A 17,978-nucleotide genomic window follows, 5' to 3' on the forward strand; every position below is an offset into this window, starting at 1 on the left:
CATACACATTTCTTATGTTGTGTATTACATCCCCATGACTTATTATGTAACTGGAGGTTTGTATACCTTAATCCCCTTCACCTACTTCGCCCACCCTCCTACTCCCCCACCTTCTGGCAACCACCCATTTTTCTCTGCATCTATGAGTCTGTTTTCCTTTTGTTTTGTTTGTTTGTTTGTATAGATTCCACTGTAAGTGGGATCATACAGTATTTGTCTTTCTCTGTCTGACTTATTTCCCTTAGCATAATATCCTCTAGATCCATCTGAATTGTCACAAATAGCAAATTTCATTTTTTATGGCTAATATTCCTGCGTGCGTGCGTGTGTGTGTGTACGTGTGTGTGTGTGTGTGTGTGTGTGTGTGTGTGTGTGTGTGTGTGTGTGTATCACATCTTCTTTATCCATTCATCTATGGATGGACACTTAGGTTGCTTCCCTACCTTGGCTATTGTAAATAATGCTGCATATATGCACAGGTGTGCATGTATCTTTTTGAATTAGTATTTTGGGGTTTTGGGGGGTAAATATCCAGAAGTAAAATTGCTGGATCATATGGCAGTTTTATTTTTAATCTTTTGGGGAACCTCCATACTGTTTTGCATAGTGGATGCACCAACTTACTATCCCACCAACAGTGCACGAGGGTACCCTTTTCTCCACATCCTTGCCAACACTTATTTCCTGTCTTTTTTTTTTTTTTTTTTTTGCGGTACGCGGGCCTCTCACTGTTGTGGCCTCTCCCGTTGCGGAGCACAGGCTCCAGACGCGCAGGCTCAGCGGCCATGGCTCACGGGCCTAGCCGCTCCGCGGCATGTGGGATCTTCCCGGACCGGGGCACGAACCCGTGTCCCCTGCATCGGCAGGCGGACTCTCTACCACTGCGCCACCAGGGAAGCCCTCTGCCCCTTTTTTAATCGTGATCACAACCTCGCTTTGTCCCCCCTCCATTCTCAACCTCCCAACTCCACTCACGATCCCCTTTACTCCTCTCTACCATTTTTTTGTTGTTTGCTTTAATAGCACTAATCACCTTCCAGCACACTCTAAAATTATTCATTTACTGTGTTTATTTTTTATTGACTATCTCCCCTGCTAAAATTTAAGCTCCACAACAACAGTGATCTTTGCTTTTTGTGGTCATTCCCTGATTTATCCCCTGTGCCAAACACTTGGAATACTGTTTGGCTCCTAGTAGCTGCTCAATAAATATTTGTTGAATATTGAATGAGTAAATGAAACAGGATGTTTGACTTTCGCTCATAGCTGACAGTATATTTTCTTTGATAATGTATGTTCTCAAATTAATTTAATGTATTTCAAAATATATCTCCTATCATATAAGAATGTCTGTATTGTTTAATCCAGAAATTGGAAAAAAATTCAAAGGTCTATGCTAGTATTTATTGAGTATTTACAAAGTATCACTACACATGGATTATCTCATTTAATTTTCATAAAAACCCCATGAGATAGATGCTATTTAAATGACCCCCATTTTACAGATTAGAAAACAGAATGATAAAGAGATTAAATAACTTGTTCAAGGTTCTTGTGCTAGGAATGATGTAATAGAATGTGAACCCAGGCAGTCTGACCCCAAAGCCTGTGCTCATAACTGCTATCTTGCACTGCCTTTTAGAGGAATATTGATTTCCAATTCAATGTGTTACAGCCCCATACACTACTGCCCTCTAATCTCAACTTTTTTAAGATTCCCAAAGTTACAGTAGGAAGTATATCTACATATATATTCATATATTGTTTATACAAATAAATAATGGGAGAATAATTAATGTCTCATTTCAAAATTTCTTTGATTTAGTCTTAAATTTCCCCCTTAAGTGGACTTTTTCACTCTTTATTACTTTTCTCCCCCCACAAACACAGTCATGCCTAAAAGCATTATCACACTCTTTAGTGTTTCCATTTTATACTGTGGGGTCCAGTTGTAGCTAAAAAAACAAACAAACCTTCCTAACTATTAGAAAAGAATTTTCATATGACTAAATTTTAGGTTGACAGTATTCAACAAGGTAGGTAAAAATATCAATCATCTAATCAGATAAAGTCACAATGCAATGATATATATTATCTTGAGACTATGACCCTTGGCTAACTTTGATCTTCAAGTTCACAGGATTAAGGCTACTTACTTCCTCTTCTGCACACAGACTGTACTTCAGGTATCAGCAGTATCAAGTGAATAGTGACATTCTGAGTTACGATTGCTGAACTTTACTGTGCAGGCTTACCTGAGGTGTGGGTAATTAACCAAAAATTAGACTAGCCCAGAAGCTCATCAGTTCTCTATAAAAATTAGCTCTTTGCTTAAAAGCCAATCTTTGCCTCCTATACATTTAAAAAGAATGGACCAGTGACCCCTCAGCATCTTGGAGTTCCGCTATAGCTGGACCATCAGTGGTGCACATCATTCTGAGTCCACTGTGGATGGGCTCCCTCATTCATTCCCTGCAACATTTACTTGTAAATCTTTCCTAGTCTAGTTAAATCCTCTGAAGTACAATACCCTCTCCTTGTTTCAGAAAATAAAATTGCTTCTATTTTACAGAGAAAAGATAGGATTTTCATGGGTGAAAAATCCCCAATTTCCTGCCCTCCCAAGTCAAGTTTATCTGTGACCCTACCCACTTTCAATCATTGCCTATTTCCCAGCCAACTCCAGACTTGCACCTCTTTCTCCTGTATTTCTTAAATCTCTGTTTTCTTCGCCTGTTTATCCCTCACCCCCTGAGCTCCTAGTTTATAAGTCCATAGACATATCAGTTCTCATCTTACATCACTCCCATCTCTTGGATCATTCTTAGGTCTCCTTGGTTGGTGTCTTCTTCTTTTCCTGCCTTCAATATTCTGTGTTTTAAACCTACTCTTCTTTCTGTGCATGTTCCTCAGAAAGAAGCTCATCCATTTAATAACTTTAAACACGGTACCTATACTATTGCTTAGGATTTCCAGATTAATATCTCTAGCCCAAAACCTCTCCTCTGCACTCAACATGCACACATCCAATTGTCAACTTGTCATTCTCTTGAATGTCTCACTTAACATGTCCAAAACATATTTTCTCCTAATCCTGCTTGTCTCCTATTTCTGTAGCTCAGAGCAGGGTAATGTCATCTACCTAGATGTTTAAGCAGAAAACTGGAAGTTATCTTCAATTCCTCCCTCTCTCTGTCTACACCCATACCATCTCGTCTAGTAGCAAGCCTGGGATATTATCTCTAAAATAAATCCCACACAATCCACTCTCCATTCTCACTTTCATCTCCTAGTTCCAGGCCGCATTCATTCTCTTGGGAGGAAAGGCTTTATGCTTCTATTCTCGTTCCTGTGTCATATTTCAGGCCCTCATCACTTTTTCCTTGGACCACTGCCATAGCCTCTTGCCTCCTTTCACTCTAATCCTTTCTCTACATTGCTTCCAGTTAGATCTTTTTTAACATGTGAGATACAGATCATTAGCATTGTATACAAGGCCTTTCATGATCTGGTGTTTCTCTGTGTCTCCAAACTTATTTCCCTGCCACATTCCCTATCAGCAGTCAGACATACTACATACTTTCCCTGCTTCTATGCTTTTTCTGTGCTGCTCTCAAAACAGTCATCCATTATTTATCTGCCTTACACCTACTTGCCCCCAAAGAGACTCAGTTAAGATTTTGTCCCTTCTAGAAAATTTCCCTTGATGTCTCACAATTCAAGAAATGTGACCCTTAAGTTCCCTAACTTCTGTCATGGCACTTATCAGAGAATGTTCTCTCTCTCATACTAGACTGAGCAATTTGAGAGCAGAGACTCAAATTGTGTATGGCTGGCACAGAGTCAGTGCCCACTGAATGGTCACTGAATAAATTTACAGATGGACAATACAGTTTTGAATAAATTAGGGAAGTACAGATATCTGGGCACAAAATAACAAGGCAACAAAACTATTAACTCTGGAGAGAGCTGTGGGATGAAGGGTTGAGTAAAGGAAGAATTTCAATTTTTTTCTTTATGTGTTTAATTGAAAAAAAATAACTGACCTGTTGTAGGGGAGTTATGAGATGAAGAGAGAATGTCACAAGTGCTATCAGAACTGGGCTCTCATCCCACACTAGAGTCCTAACTAATTGAATAATCCCGGATAAACCACTTAACTGATTTGGGCCTCTACTTCTCCATCTGTAAAATCAGAGGATTGGCTAAATGAGGTGTTATTTTAAGAATATCTTTCCGAGATCTAAAATTCGATTTTACAAATGGAACAAATGAAGTACTTTATAATGGAACCCTGAGTTCCCGTCTACTGTTTTAAGGCAATTTTTATATACTCTTTGGATGTTAAAAAGCTATCCCACAATTCCCCAGAACCAGAGTCCCAAATTTTCTGTCTGCAAGATATCAAAGAAAGTGTTCATTTGCTCTCTTGGCATGTCTGACTTCTGGTGGGGGGAAGTCTGAATAACTACATGTTTCTTTTTAGCTGCATTGTCCAAACCAGTGTTCTAGGAGACTGAAATAGGTCATCTCAGTAGAGGTCAAGTAAGTTTGGGAAATTGCTGCCTCCTAAAGCCCTTTTTGAGGTGCACAATCTATCTTGGTCTATTGAAGGCTCAGAGAAGTCCTGCAATGTAGAAATGTGCTTAGCATTTCCTTAAACGACATAAGCATGGAACACTTTGTTCATGGCACATGTGCTCGTATCCTGTGGCAATTTGTTCTGATGGAACCAACCTGGGAAACTGACTTAGAGCCACCTTTCTACTGCTTATTTTTGTGTTTTTGTTCATAAAGCCCCTATGACTTTATAAGCATAGGACTAAGCATATACGGTGTGCATAAACATGCTGACTTAAGCAGCTTGACTTAAGCTATAACTATTTCGTGGCTCGATAAGTGCCCTTGACGATTCCTTTCCAATCTGATCGTTATCCCCACATAATCCATTTTTCTGTTTTGGGCTGCCACAATGTAAAAGTTAATTTCTATGGAATTTCTTAACGGTAGCTACACAGCACTTTATAAGACTTCCATTTTACTTTCTTGCTACTGATTAGAGTGGCTATAAGTTTTTCTTCATAACATTTTAAAACACATTTGATTTTTTTAAACAGTTCTTTATTGGAGTATAATTGCTTCACAGTACTGTGTTAGTTTCTGTTGCACAACAAAGCGAATCAGCCATATGCATACCTACATCCCCATATCCCCTCCCTCTTGAGCCTCCCTCCCATCCTCCCTATCCCACCCCTCTAGGTCATCGCAAAGCACCGAGCTGATCTCCCTGTGCTATGCTGCTGCTTCCCACAAGCTAAGTATTTTATGGATATATAGTTATACATTTCCAAGCTAATCTAGTTGGCACTTAAGCTTTTCTAAAAAATACATGATCTTAGAAATTGCTTGAATTTCTTGTCTTATCATACTTGAACCACATCTTATTGGTACTTAAAGCACTTAAAGTACAGAATATATTCTTTCCATATCTCTTTGCACATAATAGATGCTATTCTGAGAAGTCCAATGAACTCTGAGTATGGTATGTCATCCTGCTGTCAGCAGTACAAACTGAAAATCTTTTAAAATGTCTCTCTCATGTTTTATTATTCAAACAACAGCCTTTCACTTCTTTTCTAAGCAGATCTACTAATGCTTCATCAACTTAAGATCAGAGTTGAGTCCCCAAGCTGAAAAGTTACAAAGCTTCAATTATTTGTTCTACTTTATACGGATTTATTTTTAAAGCAGGCGGGGAAGAGTTTTTTGATGGTCTGTGCTGCTGGACCTCACATGCTCAGCATGACTGCAAACAGCTGCAACCAAAGTTAGCGAGAGTCTAACGGGCTCTGACCTGACTGCTGAACACCATCAATAACCTGAAGCAAACGCTGGGGGCTCTGGCCAAAGGAGCTGACAGCTGTCTCCTTAGGAGCATTTCAGAACAATTTCAGAGAGCTTGATTGTAACCTCTTTTTAAAATCCTCCAGTTTCAAATTTTGGGAGACAGAGTCGTTGAATACGGCTAACATGAATAATGTCATAATAGCTCCATTTAGAACTCAAATGAAACAATACATTTGAAGGAGCTGTGAAATAAATACTGTTTAGAGAGGAAGCAACGTATCTTTATTAGTAGTATTGATTTTGAATAACAGATTCAGCTCTAAAAATGATACCATAGTTATAAGACATATGGGTAAAATAGACTGACCTAAGTAAAAAAGGAAAGTCATAAGTATTTTAACATATTATTTGTAGTTAGGTCATTTTATAGGTATGATAATTAAAATAGAGTATTAGCCTAAGAATGGAATAGAATAAATAAAACAGAAATTAATGGTATAAGAATTTAATATCAGATACCAGCAGCAGCACAAATAAAAATGGGATGAGAAAGAAATTGAATAAATAGTATCATGCTAACCAGATAGCCATCTTGTACTATATACTAGTGTTTCTAGTAAGGATGAGTATATTAAAACTAGGGAGTTTTTAGAGCTAAATAAATTAATTAATTAATGCCAACATAAACATTCAATAATGGGGAATTGCTTATATAAACTGTGACACATTTATGAGATGAAATTGTAAACAGCCATTAAAAATTATGATTACTGTCTTAATCTGTTCAGGCTGCTATAACAGAATACCATGGATCGGATGGTTTATAAACAACAGATATTTATTTCTCACAATTCCAGATGCTGTCAAGATCAGTGATGAAGGAGGTGAGGGAGCTCTCTGGGGTCCCTTTTATAACGACACTAATCCCATTCATGAGAGTTCCTCATGATGTAATCACCTGTCAAAAGCCCCTCCTTTTAATACCATCACATTGGGGTTAGGATTTTAGCAAATGAATTGTAGGGACACAACCACTCAGTCTATAGCAGTTACAAACAATATTTGGCAACAAAAAAAATGTATCATATAGTGTTAAATGAAAAGGGTGGATTACAGCAAAATCCATGCAACTATATTACTTAAGTACAATGTGTGTGAAGAAACTCCTAAATAACAGTGGGTTAAAGTAGATAGAAGTTTATTTCTCTGTTAAATGAAAGTCCATCTGGCTGTCCAAGGCTGGTATAGTATAATATATAATATTATAGTATATAATAACACGCAGATACTACTTTTGTTGTTCTGCTATGCATGGACTCAACCTCAAAGCTGAAGATGGAAATATCAGGCAGTAGGATGAAGAAAGAGATAAAAGGAAAAAAGGTAAAGGGCACTCATGCTGTTTCTGAGGCATGTTTATGATTCCCAGAAGTTGCTACATGACTCTTCCACCTGCTTAGATCCCTCTGGTCTGAACTCAGCCAAGTGGCCCTTCCTCACTGCAAGGATAGCTGGGAAATGTAGTCTTCAATCTGGATGGCCATGTGTGTACCCAAAAAGTCAGGGGCTCTATCACCACAGAAGAAGGGAGAAGAGATTTTTGAGGTCAACCAAAAGTCTCCGTTTTAATACCATCTTATAACAATATAAAAAAGCAAAGAGGGAAAAGAATGAAAGGAAATAAACCAATGGGAGAGAATATGTCGCTGGAAAAAAAGACACCCAATTCCTACTTTTGTTTTTTTTTGTTTGTTGATTTTAAAGTCCCTTCCCTGGTCGTGCCACCAAGAGGAATTCCTTTTTCCTGGATTCTTCTCTTCACATTGTCCTTACCTTCCCTAGGTCCTGTCTTCTGGGTTTCCCTCCCCGAATACTCAAATCCTATATGCCTTCTCCTCTCTTTTATTTGGCAGAGCAGTTAAGCTCTGCCTCAATTTTAGTCTTCAGTATGTATATAGGAGTTGAAGAACAAAACAAGCTACAGGGTAAGGGCATCCACTCTTCACAAGGCAATGGTATTTTGTTATTTCAGTTTACAGGCAGTATTTTCCCTAAAAGGAAGCTGTAGCAAGTCACAGGGATAGTATTACACCAATTAATCACTGTGCCCAGCTTACCTATAAATTCTGTTTGAGGAAAAGCTGCCCTACTCCTAACCTGGAGCTGAGGCAGCAGTTTACAGGTCTTTGACCTCATTTCCTCCAAGTCACAGCTAGTTGGACCAGAGATAAGCATCTGATCTAAGAACAGCCTGGAAAGAATAGTACAGTCTAAAAAGGTGATAATAGATATGAACTGGGCCAGTTAGAGAACACATTCTAAAGGCAAGTAGAAAGCTCTGAGTAAGTAAGTGCTATGAGGCCCAATAAAGATGCATCAATAGAGAGAGGGGAATTGGCTGGTCATAGTATTTCCTTGTGGACATTCTTTCCCAGCATTTCTTAGGAAATCTGTGTGTTTTTTTAATGCTGAATCCCTAGCAAAAATCAGTTGAGAAACTGAGAACACAGGGACAAGTATTACAATTCTCCTGTGAAGAATTAAAGCTGAAAAATCAACCTGGAGATATCACTGGATACATGGAAGCCACTGATGTAAAGCTGAACAGAAAGGAACAGGAAATGCTGACATGTGGAGTCAAAAGTTACGGTTATCATTTCTGGGAACAGGACAGGAACATGTAGAAGTACAGTGGTTACAATCCAACCAGTCACTCCTGCTTGTAGCTGTGGCTAAGTTATAAGTGTATTTCTGTGGCTCCATCTCTTGTTAATGAGTTATTCTTGCAAATTAAAAGAAATTAAGAAGTTTATATGCATATACATTTAATACAAATTCTGTGAGAAGTGTTCCAAGAAATAAGTTTTGGAAGCAAAATGAGTCCTTAAATTGGCAATTTTCATGCATAATCCTATGAAGTGTTATGAACCTTGCTAGGAGAGCTGAATGTTAGATGACTTGAATATGACCTAATAATGTTTGCTGGTGTTTTCAGTGTTGAAATATTTACCATAAGCTACAGATCTTTGTAAATACTATAACAGAAAAATACTGAGAGAAAAAGATGTGTTATGTTGTGGAATACTGTTATAGGAAATCAGAAAAAGATCCAAGATCTGAATTATCAAAAGCAATATTGATTTCAACAGCTAAACCAAAATCAGGGCAAGCAGACAAAATATTTTCATCCTTAAACAAAGACATGAATTTTATGAAACAAAAGTACCCTAATACCCAACTTGAGGATACTTTTGGACACACACTTTTAGCAAGTTGACCAATATCAATGCAAAATAAATGAAAAATTTCTACGTTGAACAGGCAATTAATTCTAGGCGGATTTTGAAGTTTTACTTTAAGAATAATAATTTTAAATATTAAATATTTGTCATTCTATTTTTTTAATTGCTTTTATTTGACATTTACTTTGTGTTATCTTGCCTTCTTTTAGTGTCTTTTTTATAATCAGGTAGAGAATATTTTTAAATATTTTATATTTTTGCTATATATATTTACATATTTATACTTTATGTATATTTATATTTTATATACTTTTATATATTTTCATGTTATTATATATTTACATGTTATATATATTTACATATTAGTATATTAGGCCCGTAATAATGGGAACCCCAATTTTTTTTTTTTTTTTTTTTTTTTTTTGCGGTATGCAGGCCTCTCGCTGTTGTGGCCTCTCCCGTTGCGGAGCACAGGCTCCGGACGCGCAGGCTCAGCGGCCATGGCTCACGGGCCCAGCCGCTCCGCGGCATGTGAGATCCTCCCAGACCGGGGCACGAACCCGTGTCCCCTGCATTGGCAGGCGGACTTTCAACCACTGCGCCACTAGGGAAGCTCTGGGAACCCCAATTTTTAATTATTTTTTATAGAAAAACTTTTGAGAATTCTTGTATAATTCTAGCACAGAAAAATGATTGTCTATTATTATGATCATTTATTATTACCTAACAGCACATAAGTAAAGTGGAATGGAAAACGTAGGTAACCTATGATTTTAGGAATTCCTGAGACTTTCCAGGAACTCTGATTCTTGCTTCTGAATCCTGAAGGTTAATACCTGTTGGGAATTGAGCAATTTGTGGCAAAAGCCACAGAAACAACAGCAGAAGGAAGTGAGCCACCATCAAGGAAGGGTGTGCAGTGCCTGTGGTGCTGATGCAGTCGCCCTTGCCTTATTCCGGGAGCTGCTGTAGGTGCTCTGGTTAGCCAAGCCTCTCTCCTGTCTCCTTGGGGCCCTCCTGTAATGCCACTCTTATTCCCTCAGTGAGAATTCCTGTTCTCTTTGTTGCCACATATTACCTTACCGTAATTTACTGGAGGTAATCTGAGTGTGTCGAAAGACCACAACATGCAAGGACATTTAGAATTATAGGATCAATCAGGGTGTGACTGAAGAAATATTAGAAATATTATTTTCAAGTAAGTATAGTCAATGCACAAGAAGTGATCTTATTTCCCCTCCTGATTGACTAGCGTTCTTTGCATGAAAATACGTATAATTCTAAACTCTGCTATCTGAGAACACTGCTCTACCTCAGAAGTCCAGGTGTGGCCTCAGCTTAGTGTCAGTCTTGTTAAACAGGTTGAGGAATCATGCTGATTATCCAGATAGTACTGTAAAATGTCTACTACACTTAGTAGAATACAAAATTATTTCTTTAGTCTATAGTCATTATCAGAAAGAAAGCCAACACTTCCAAAATAGAACTAAACGTTGAAAAACTGTGCAGATGTATGGAATTCAGGAGGCATTTAACAACTTCACTAAACATGTGTCTTCTATTGTAACTCACTCAGTTGTGTTACTAATTGTGTTATCATTTATCTCTCCATATTCTGGAGTTACCTCTTTACCCTTTTCTGTCCTTTGCTTTTTTGAGTTACAGCCAAAAGAAATTTGTATCATAAGTCAAAGTGCCCCAAAATGAAAATGATGTACAGATTCATTTCTACATCTATTTATAATTCAATATTTTTATTTTGTCAAAAGGGGAATTAACTTCATTTTAAAATCACCTGTGTATCTACTCTCTCAACATGAATCTTTTCTCTTTGGAATATTAGATCTTACATGTCCACATACTTTAAACATATTTCAATCTCAGACAACTTTGTTTTCTTTTGTGTTTCATTTTAATCAAACATGAATACTGTTCTTCATTGTTGGGCTATTTACTATTGGGATGCAAATCACTTCATACATTATATGTAAGGTTTCAGTGAATTTTTTTTGTAAAGGGTCAGCTAGTAAATATTTTAGCTTTCGCAGGTCAGACAGTTTGTCAAAATTACCTCTACCTTTGCAGCGTGAAAGCAGCCACAGACAGTATATAAATGAGGACTGTGGCTGTATACCAATAAAACTTTTTTATGGACAATTAAATTGAAATTTCATATAATTTTTATGTGTGACAAAATATTATTTTTCTGTTGAATTTTTTCAAGCATTAAAAAATGTAAAGGACACCTTTGTGGGTCATACAGAAACAAATGGTGGGCTGGATCTGCCCTGCGGGCCACAGTTTGACAGCCCATGTACTATATACTAGATTCGTACATAGTATAAATATTTTCAGTATGATGTTTCTATTCACTTCTATTGGTAAAGAATGAACATTACGGTGTTAGTAGTACAGAAATCCAGTTTTTTTTTTTTTTTTTTTTTTGTGGTACGCGGGCCTCTCACTGTTGTGGCCTCTCCCGTTGCGGAGCACAGGCTCCAGACGCGCAGGCTCAGCGGCCATAGCTCACGGGCCCAGCCGCTCCGCGGCATGTGGGATCTTCCCAGACCGGGGCATGAACCCATGTCCCCTGCATTGGCAGGCGGACTCTCAACCACTGCGCCACCAGGGAAGCCCGGAAATCCAGTTTTAAAGGTAAACCTCTGACAATTTGAATTCACCTATTTATGTATTCCAACACTTTGTATTAGTATGATAGGGAGACAATAACTAGCTTTCATTTGAGCCAAAGTGGTTTAGTTAATCATATATAGAGACAACATTGGATTAATAATGCTTCCCTCTCAACCTCAAAGGAGAATTGGAAGAAGTAATTAGTGATTTGCCATCAAAGAAGTAAAATTGTTATACAAATACTGAATTTAATAAGGCACGTGGACATGGTTTTAATCAAACCCAATTATGAACGTGTAGATTCACACAAAGGAGACTGCAGGGTGATTGCTGAATTTACCAGAGAATACACGCTTGTATCTCTTTGTTCAACATGCTCAATGAGTACATTTAAAATATAATTTGGTTTGCACACAGCTTTCCCACAATTAAAAATATAAAATGAAGAACTGTAAAATGATACAAAAACATCTATAAAATTTTCACCCACCCACTCTCAACCAGGCACACTGAAAAGCACAAGTTGAAGCCTAAAAGAATGTTATCATCTGGTTTTTACCTCAAAACCATCAGTGGAACCCTAGAAGGCCTCTAACTGTCACCTTACAAAGATGCTTCTCCAAGCATCAGAGAAGCCATTTGGTATACATGATGCAGAGTTGACTCTTGAACAATGTAGGGGTTAGGGGCTCAGACTCTCTGCCCAGTTGAAAATCCAAGTACAATTTACAGTCTGCCCTCCTTATCCATGGATTCAATCAACTGTGAATTGTGTGACACTGTAGCACTACTAATGAAAAAAATCCCAATATAAGTGGATACACACAGTGCAAACCCATATTGTTCAAGGCTCAACTGTATATTGAATCTTCGTATTTAGAAAATTCCAAAACGCTAGAAGACAATCTTTTTAGTCTCACTGCTCTTGAATCTTTTTTTTTTCTTACATCTTTATTGGAGTATAATTGCTTTACAATGGTGTGTTAGTTTCTGCTTTATAACAAAGTGAATCAGCTATACATATACATATGTTCCCACATCTCTTCCCTCTTGCGTCTCCCTCCGTCCCACCCTCCCTATCCCACCCCTCTAGGTGGTCACAAAGCACTGAGCTGATCTCCCTGTGCTATGCGGCTGCTTCCCACTAGCTATCTATTTTACATTTGGTAGTGTATATATGTCCATGCCACTCTCTCGCTTTGTCACAGCTTACCCTTCCCCCTCCCCATATCCTCAAGTCCATTCTCTAGTAGGTCTGTGTCTTTATTCCTGTCTTACCCCTAGGTTCTTCATGACATTTTTTTTTCCCTAAATTCCATATATATGTGTTAGCATACGGTATTTGTCTTTCTCTTTCTGACTTACCTCACTCTGTATGACAGACTCTAAGTCCATCCACCTCATTACAAATAGCTCAATTTCGTTTCGTTTTATGGCTGAGTAATATTCCATTGTATATATGTGCCACATCTTCTTTATCCATTCATCCGATGATGGACACTTAGGTTGTTTCCATCTCCGGGCTATTGCAAATAGAGCTGCAACGAACATTTTGGTACATGACTCTTTTTGAATTATGGTTTTCTCAGGGTATATGCCCAGTAGTGGGATTGCTGGGTCATATGGTAGTTCTATTTGTAGTTTTTTAAGGAAGCTCCATACTGGTCTCCATAGTGGCTGTACCAATTCACATTCCCACCAGCAGTGCAAGAAAAAAAAAAAAAATGGGGTTCCCATCTCCACACCCTCTCCAGCATTTATTGTTTCTAGATTTTTTGATGATGGCCATTCTGACTGGTGTGAGATGATATCTCATTGTAGTTTTGATTTGCATTTCTCTAATGATTAATGATGAGCATTTCTCTAATGATTAATAATGAGCATTCTTTCATGTGTTTGTTGGCAGTCTGTATATCTTCTTTGGAGAGATGTCTATTTAGGTCTTCTGCCCATTTTTCGATTGAGTTGTTTGTTTTTTTGATATTGAGCTGCATGAGCTGCTTGTAAATTTTGGAGATTAATCCTTTGTCAGTTGCTTCATTTGCAAATATTTTCTCCCATTCTGAGGGTTGTCTTTTGGTCTTGTTTATGGTTTCCTTTGCTGTGCAAAAGCTTTGAAGTTTCATTAGGTCCCATTTGTTTATTTTTGTTTTTATTTCCATTTCTCTAGGAGGTGGGTCAAAAAGGATCTTGCTGTGATTTATGTCATAGAGTGTTCTGCCTATGTTTTCCTCTATGAGTTTGATAGTTTCTGGCCTTACATTTAGGTCTTCAATCCATTTTGAGCTTATTTTTGTGTATGGTGTTAGGGAGTGATCTAATCTCATACTTCTACATGTACCTGCCCAGTTTTCCCAGCACCACTTACTGAAGAGGCTGTCCTTTCTCCACTGTACATTCCTGCCTCCTTTATCAAAGATAAGGTGACCATATGTGTGTGGGTTTAGAGTCTGTCTTCTTGACCAGGCTTTCCTCTCTTCTGTACTTGGCTTCAGCCATTGTTTAACTCAAAAACCTTTTGAGCATGGTTTGAACTACAAACCAGGGACTGAACTTCAAACCATGGATGATTTGTTCGCTTTACCTCTGGAAATATAAGGTCTGCAGCAGCCTCTAGACACCATATGTGGGTGCTTGCTAAGAATTAGACACTTTCTCAGTGGTGGCAAAATCTCTGCTCCTCTTTTATGATTTTACCATGAGTTGTAAAGTGGAAACTGCTACACATATCAAGTGTGAGTATAAAGCGACTAGTCTGAATATGGGCTGGGCTCCGCTTGTTCTTATGTGGTAAAGGAGCCATTAGTTGTGAATTGGTAGTTTTGGAGTCACACCCTGTCACATATCTTAAGGCTTTAATTCTAGTGGAAAAATCTCAAACATCATAAATTTCCTTGCATGCTTCCAATTAGATATTTTGTATTTGCTCTACTGAGTCTAATCATTTCAATTCTCTTCATATCTGGCTTAGCTATGACTAGGATCATGCCAATAAAAAACTGACCTAGTCTCCAGTGGGATATTAATTTACTTTCTAAAGGAAAATTAGATTGTAAAATTCCAGATTTCCATAGTTTTCCACAGAGCACTTTATTTGACATTAAAGCTTACCTTTATTAAAGTCCTTACTGACAAGTAATTTTACAGATGTGCAGTGTATCACAGGAAAATAAAGTAACTTTCCTATAAGTTGTCAGGGAATCCTAGATTCCTTGAATTTGAATATTTTGCTTATCCTTTTGAGCTGTTCCCCATCTTAAATTTAAAAAATCACTTTAAATTGTTGTTAACTTAGATTTTCCTTAAGGGTTGAGTCAAATCTCTTCAAACATTACAAAATATTTCAAAAACACTGTTAGAAATAGAACAAATTTTTTTCCTCTTGAAATTTTTATACTAAATTTATAATTAAATATATTTAAAGAATATCCTCTTAAGTATCGTTTCCTCAACTGGAATTTCACTGTTTTTCTCTTATCTTCTATTTAAAATGATATTTCAGATGGTTTTGGAAAGGTTCACCATTACAACAACTATTTGACAGGACTCACTTTTCATTTTCCAGATGAAGTCAATTCCACACAGTGAGCTTCAGAAACAGACTTAAAAGTCAGTCCTTGTACTCAAAGCTTAGGCCACTGAACCATACAATCCTATAAGGCATATAGAAAATGATGTACATAGTAATATTTCCTTTAAGTAAATATTTTTGTATGTTTCTATAATGCCTATAAGAAGCACTACGTTCTCAATTTTTAATTCGTAAGTTAGCACTAGTATTAATGCCCAAATATATCTCAAGATTAAAAAAATGATTAGATACTGAGCCTCTTACTTGATCAAGGACAAGAGAAGATGATACACAGATACCTAACTTTACAAATCCTTAGGGAAGAAAGGAAACTGTTGTTATGTAGAACTGATCAAAGAAACATGGAAATGAACAACATAACCTCGAATATTAATGTTAATCAGAAGACTAACCAACGAAAGTCAGGCAAGAACCAGAATTGCGAGTCCTAATTACAATGTAGTTTTCTAAGAAGTAAACTGAACAGCAACTACTCTATTCATTCTTTCCATCAATAAATAAGGATTTCTTGGACATCCACCATGAGGAAGGCATTGAAAATTCAGAGTCACATGTTGCTCTCTATGAACTCATGATTGAACAAGAGAGCTCATAACCTGTAAGAACAAAGCATCTCCTACCATTTGTAATGAAATACTTCTCATTGCCCAATTCAAAATTCCACAGGATTTATTAACTGTATTAACAAAGGTATATCAATTGTTCATAGAAGTTGCTTTGGGTGTGGTATAAAATGACAACTTTCCAGTCTCAGTGATTAAGGATAAGATGCTTTATTGCATTCAGACGTGCAGGTTACTGCACCTGGGATTAGAAAAGTGTTCAGATATATTGAGGTAAATTCAAGGAAGAGAAATGTGTGTCTTCCCAGACAGTAAAAATATTGGTTATATTTCTGCATTCATCACTGAGGCATTCTACTTAGGCTCTTGGTGCTTCAATTTTCTCATCTATAAATAAGATACTTGGATTAAATCTTTAAAATCTCTCTCTAGAAGTTAATTCAATATATTTCAAGAATTTTTAAATGGAAAGAAGTTGGTTTATTCATCTGACTGATATGAATTGAACAATTGCAAGTTCTACGGTTAAAATGACCAAGAAACTATGATAATCAGAAAGAAAGGAAACAACATAGAAAGGAAGAGTGTTTGTTTCCAAGGATTAGGAGACAGATGGAAGACATTAATAGCAATCCATAGCAACTTTTCTGGACAATGCTTGAGTTCAGTTTGTAGGACATACATCTTAACCAAACGAAACAAAATTCTTGACGACATATCCCTTTCCTGCCTCAACCCTATTTCTTTGCTTCCCATTCACAGCAAATGCACTGAAAAGAGCAGTCATTATTTGCTAGCTCCATAATCCCATTGCCATTGCGTTTTTGACCTTTCATTCCACTAAAATGCCTCTTTTTAAGTCACCAGCGCTTCCCACATTGCCGCCAAATCTAGGGATTACTTCTTTGTCCTCCTCTTCTCCTTTCAGCAGGACTGACACACTCCACAATTCTCTTCTTCCTCTTCTTGTCCTCTTGAGCCCAACTCTCCTGATTTCTGCCGACCTCACTGTAACTCTGCAGTTCCCATCTCTAGTTCCTTCCCCTCTGCCTGTTCTCTAAATATTGGAGTGTGATGCAATTCAGGCTTCTCTTCTCTACCAACACTACTTTCTGCCCCTAGACGATCTCATTTGCCCCGTGGCTTTAAAATGCAGTTATGTTTGATGACCTCCAAATATTTATCTCCAGACTTGACCTCCCTCAGGTTCCAGATTTGTAGAGTTCACTGCACACCTGCTATCTCCCCTGGGGTGTCAATAAGTACACTAAACTCAACATGCCTAAAAAGAATTCTGGAAACAATCCTCCATCACCACTTCCAGGAAAGCTGTTCCTCATGTAGACGTCCCTATCTTAGAAAAGGACACCTGCAAACTCTGATTGCTAAGTTAAAAAATCTGGGCATAATTCTTGATATTTTTCTTTCTCTCATTCCTACCATCCTCACTCCTGCCCCTGGCCACCTAATCATTCATCTAGTCCTGTCAGCTCTACCTCCAAAATATATCCCAAATTTATTGACATCACTTCATTTTCACTGTGACCATACTATTCAAGCCATCTCATTTTTTACATGGGATATGGAATAATCTAACTGGTCTTCCTGCTTCCATACCTATCAATCCAAGCAATTGTTTTTTCATTGAAAAGTTCAAAGTTTTATTAGTTTTTTGAACTGTGGATCATACTTGACATATTTTAATTCCTCTATGCCTTATTATCAAGAAATAAGTTGCAAGTCAACTTTTTAAAACTTATTTTGAAATAATTTTTTTATTTACAGATGAGTTGCAGAAAGAGTGCAGGGAGTTCCTCTACACCCTTCACTCAGCTTTCTGTAACGTTAGCATCTTATCCATAACCCTAATACATTTATCAAAACTAAGAAATTAACACTGGTACAAGGCTATTAACTAAACTGCAGACTTTATTTAGATTTCACCGGTTCTCCCACAAGTGTCTTTTTTTCTGTTCCAGGTTCCAGTCCAGAATACCATCTTGTATTTAGTCATCACAGCACCTCAGTCTCCTCAAATCTATCATATTTTCTCAGTCTTGTCTTACTTTTTATGACTTTGACACTTTTGAATAATGCTGG

At 37.5% G+C, this 17,978-nt stretch overlaps 1 protein-coding gene across 15 annotated transcripts in view; it reads right to left on the reverse strand.

Annotated features, from left to right (window-relative positions):
• Nucleotides 1-17,978, reverse strand: part of SESTD1 (SEC14 and spectrin domain containing 1) — a 262,393-nt gene that overhangs the window by 162,379 nt on the left and 82,036 nt on the right. Inside the window, exon 1 of one of the 15 annotated variants that reach the window (XM_079923854.1) lies at nucleotides 5,880-6,001. The exons of the other annotated variants lie outside the window; for them this stretch is intronic. The gene's annotated coding sequence lies outside the window, so the exon portion shown is untranslated. Of the gene's footprint in view, nucleotides 1-5,879; nucleotides 6,002-17,978 lie in introns of those variants that run through there. 15 annotated transcript variants of the gene reach the window in all.

The sequence above is a fragment of the Stenella coeruleoalba genome, assembly GCF_951394435.1.
Source record: "Stenella coeruleoalba genome assembly, chromosome: 6".
Taxonomy (NCBI): domain Eukaryota; kingdom Metazoa; phylum Chordata; class Mammalia; order Artiodactyla; family Delphinidae; genus Stenella; species Stenella coeruleoalba.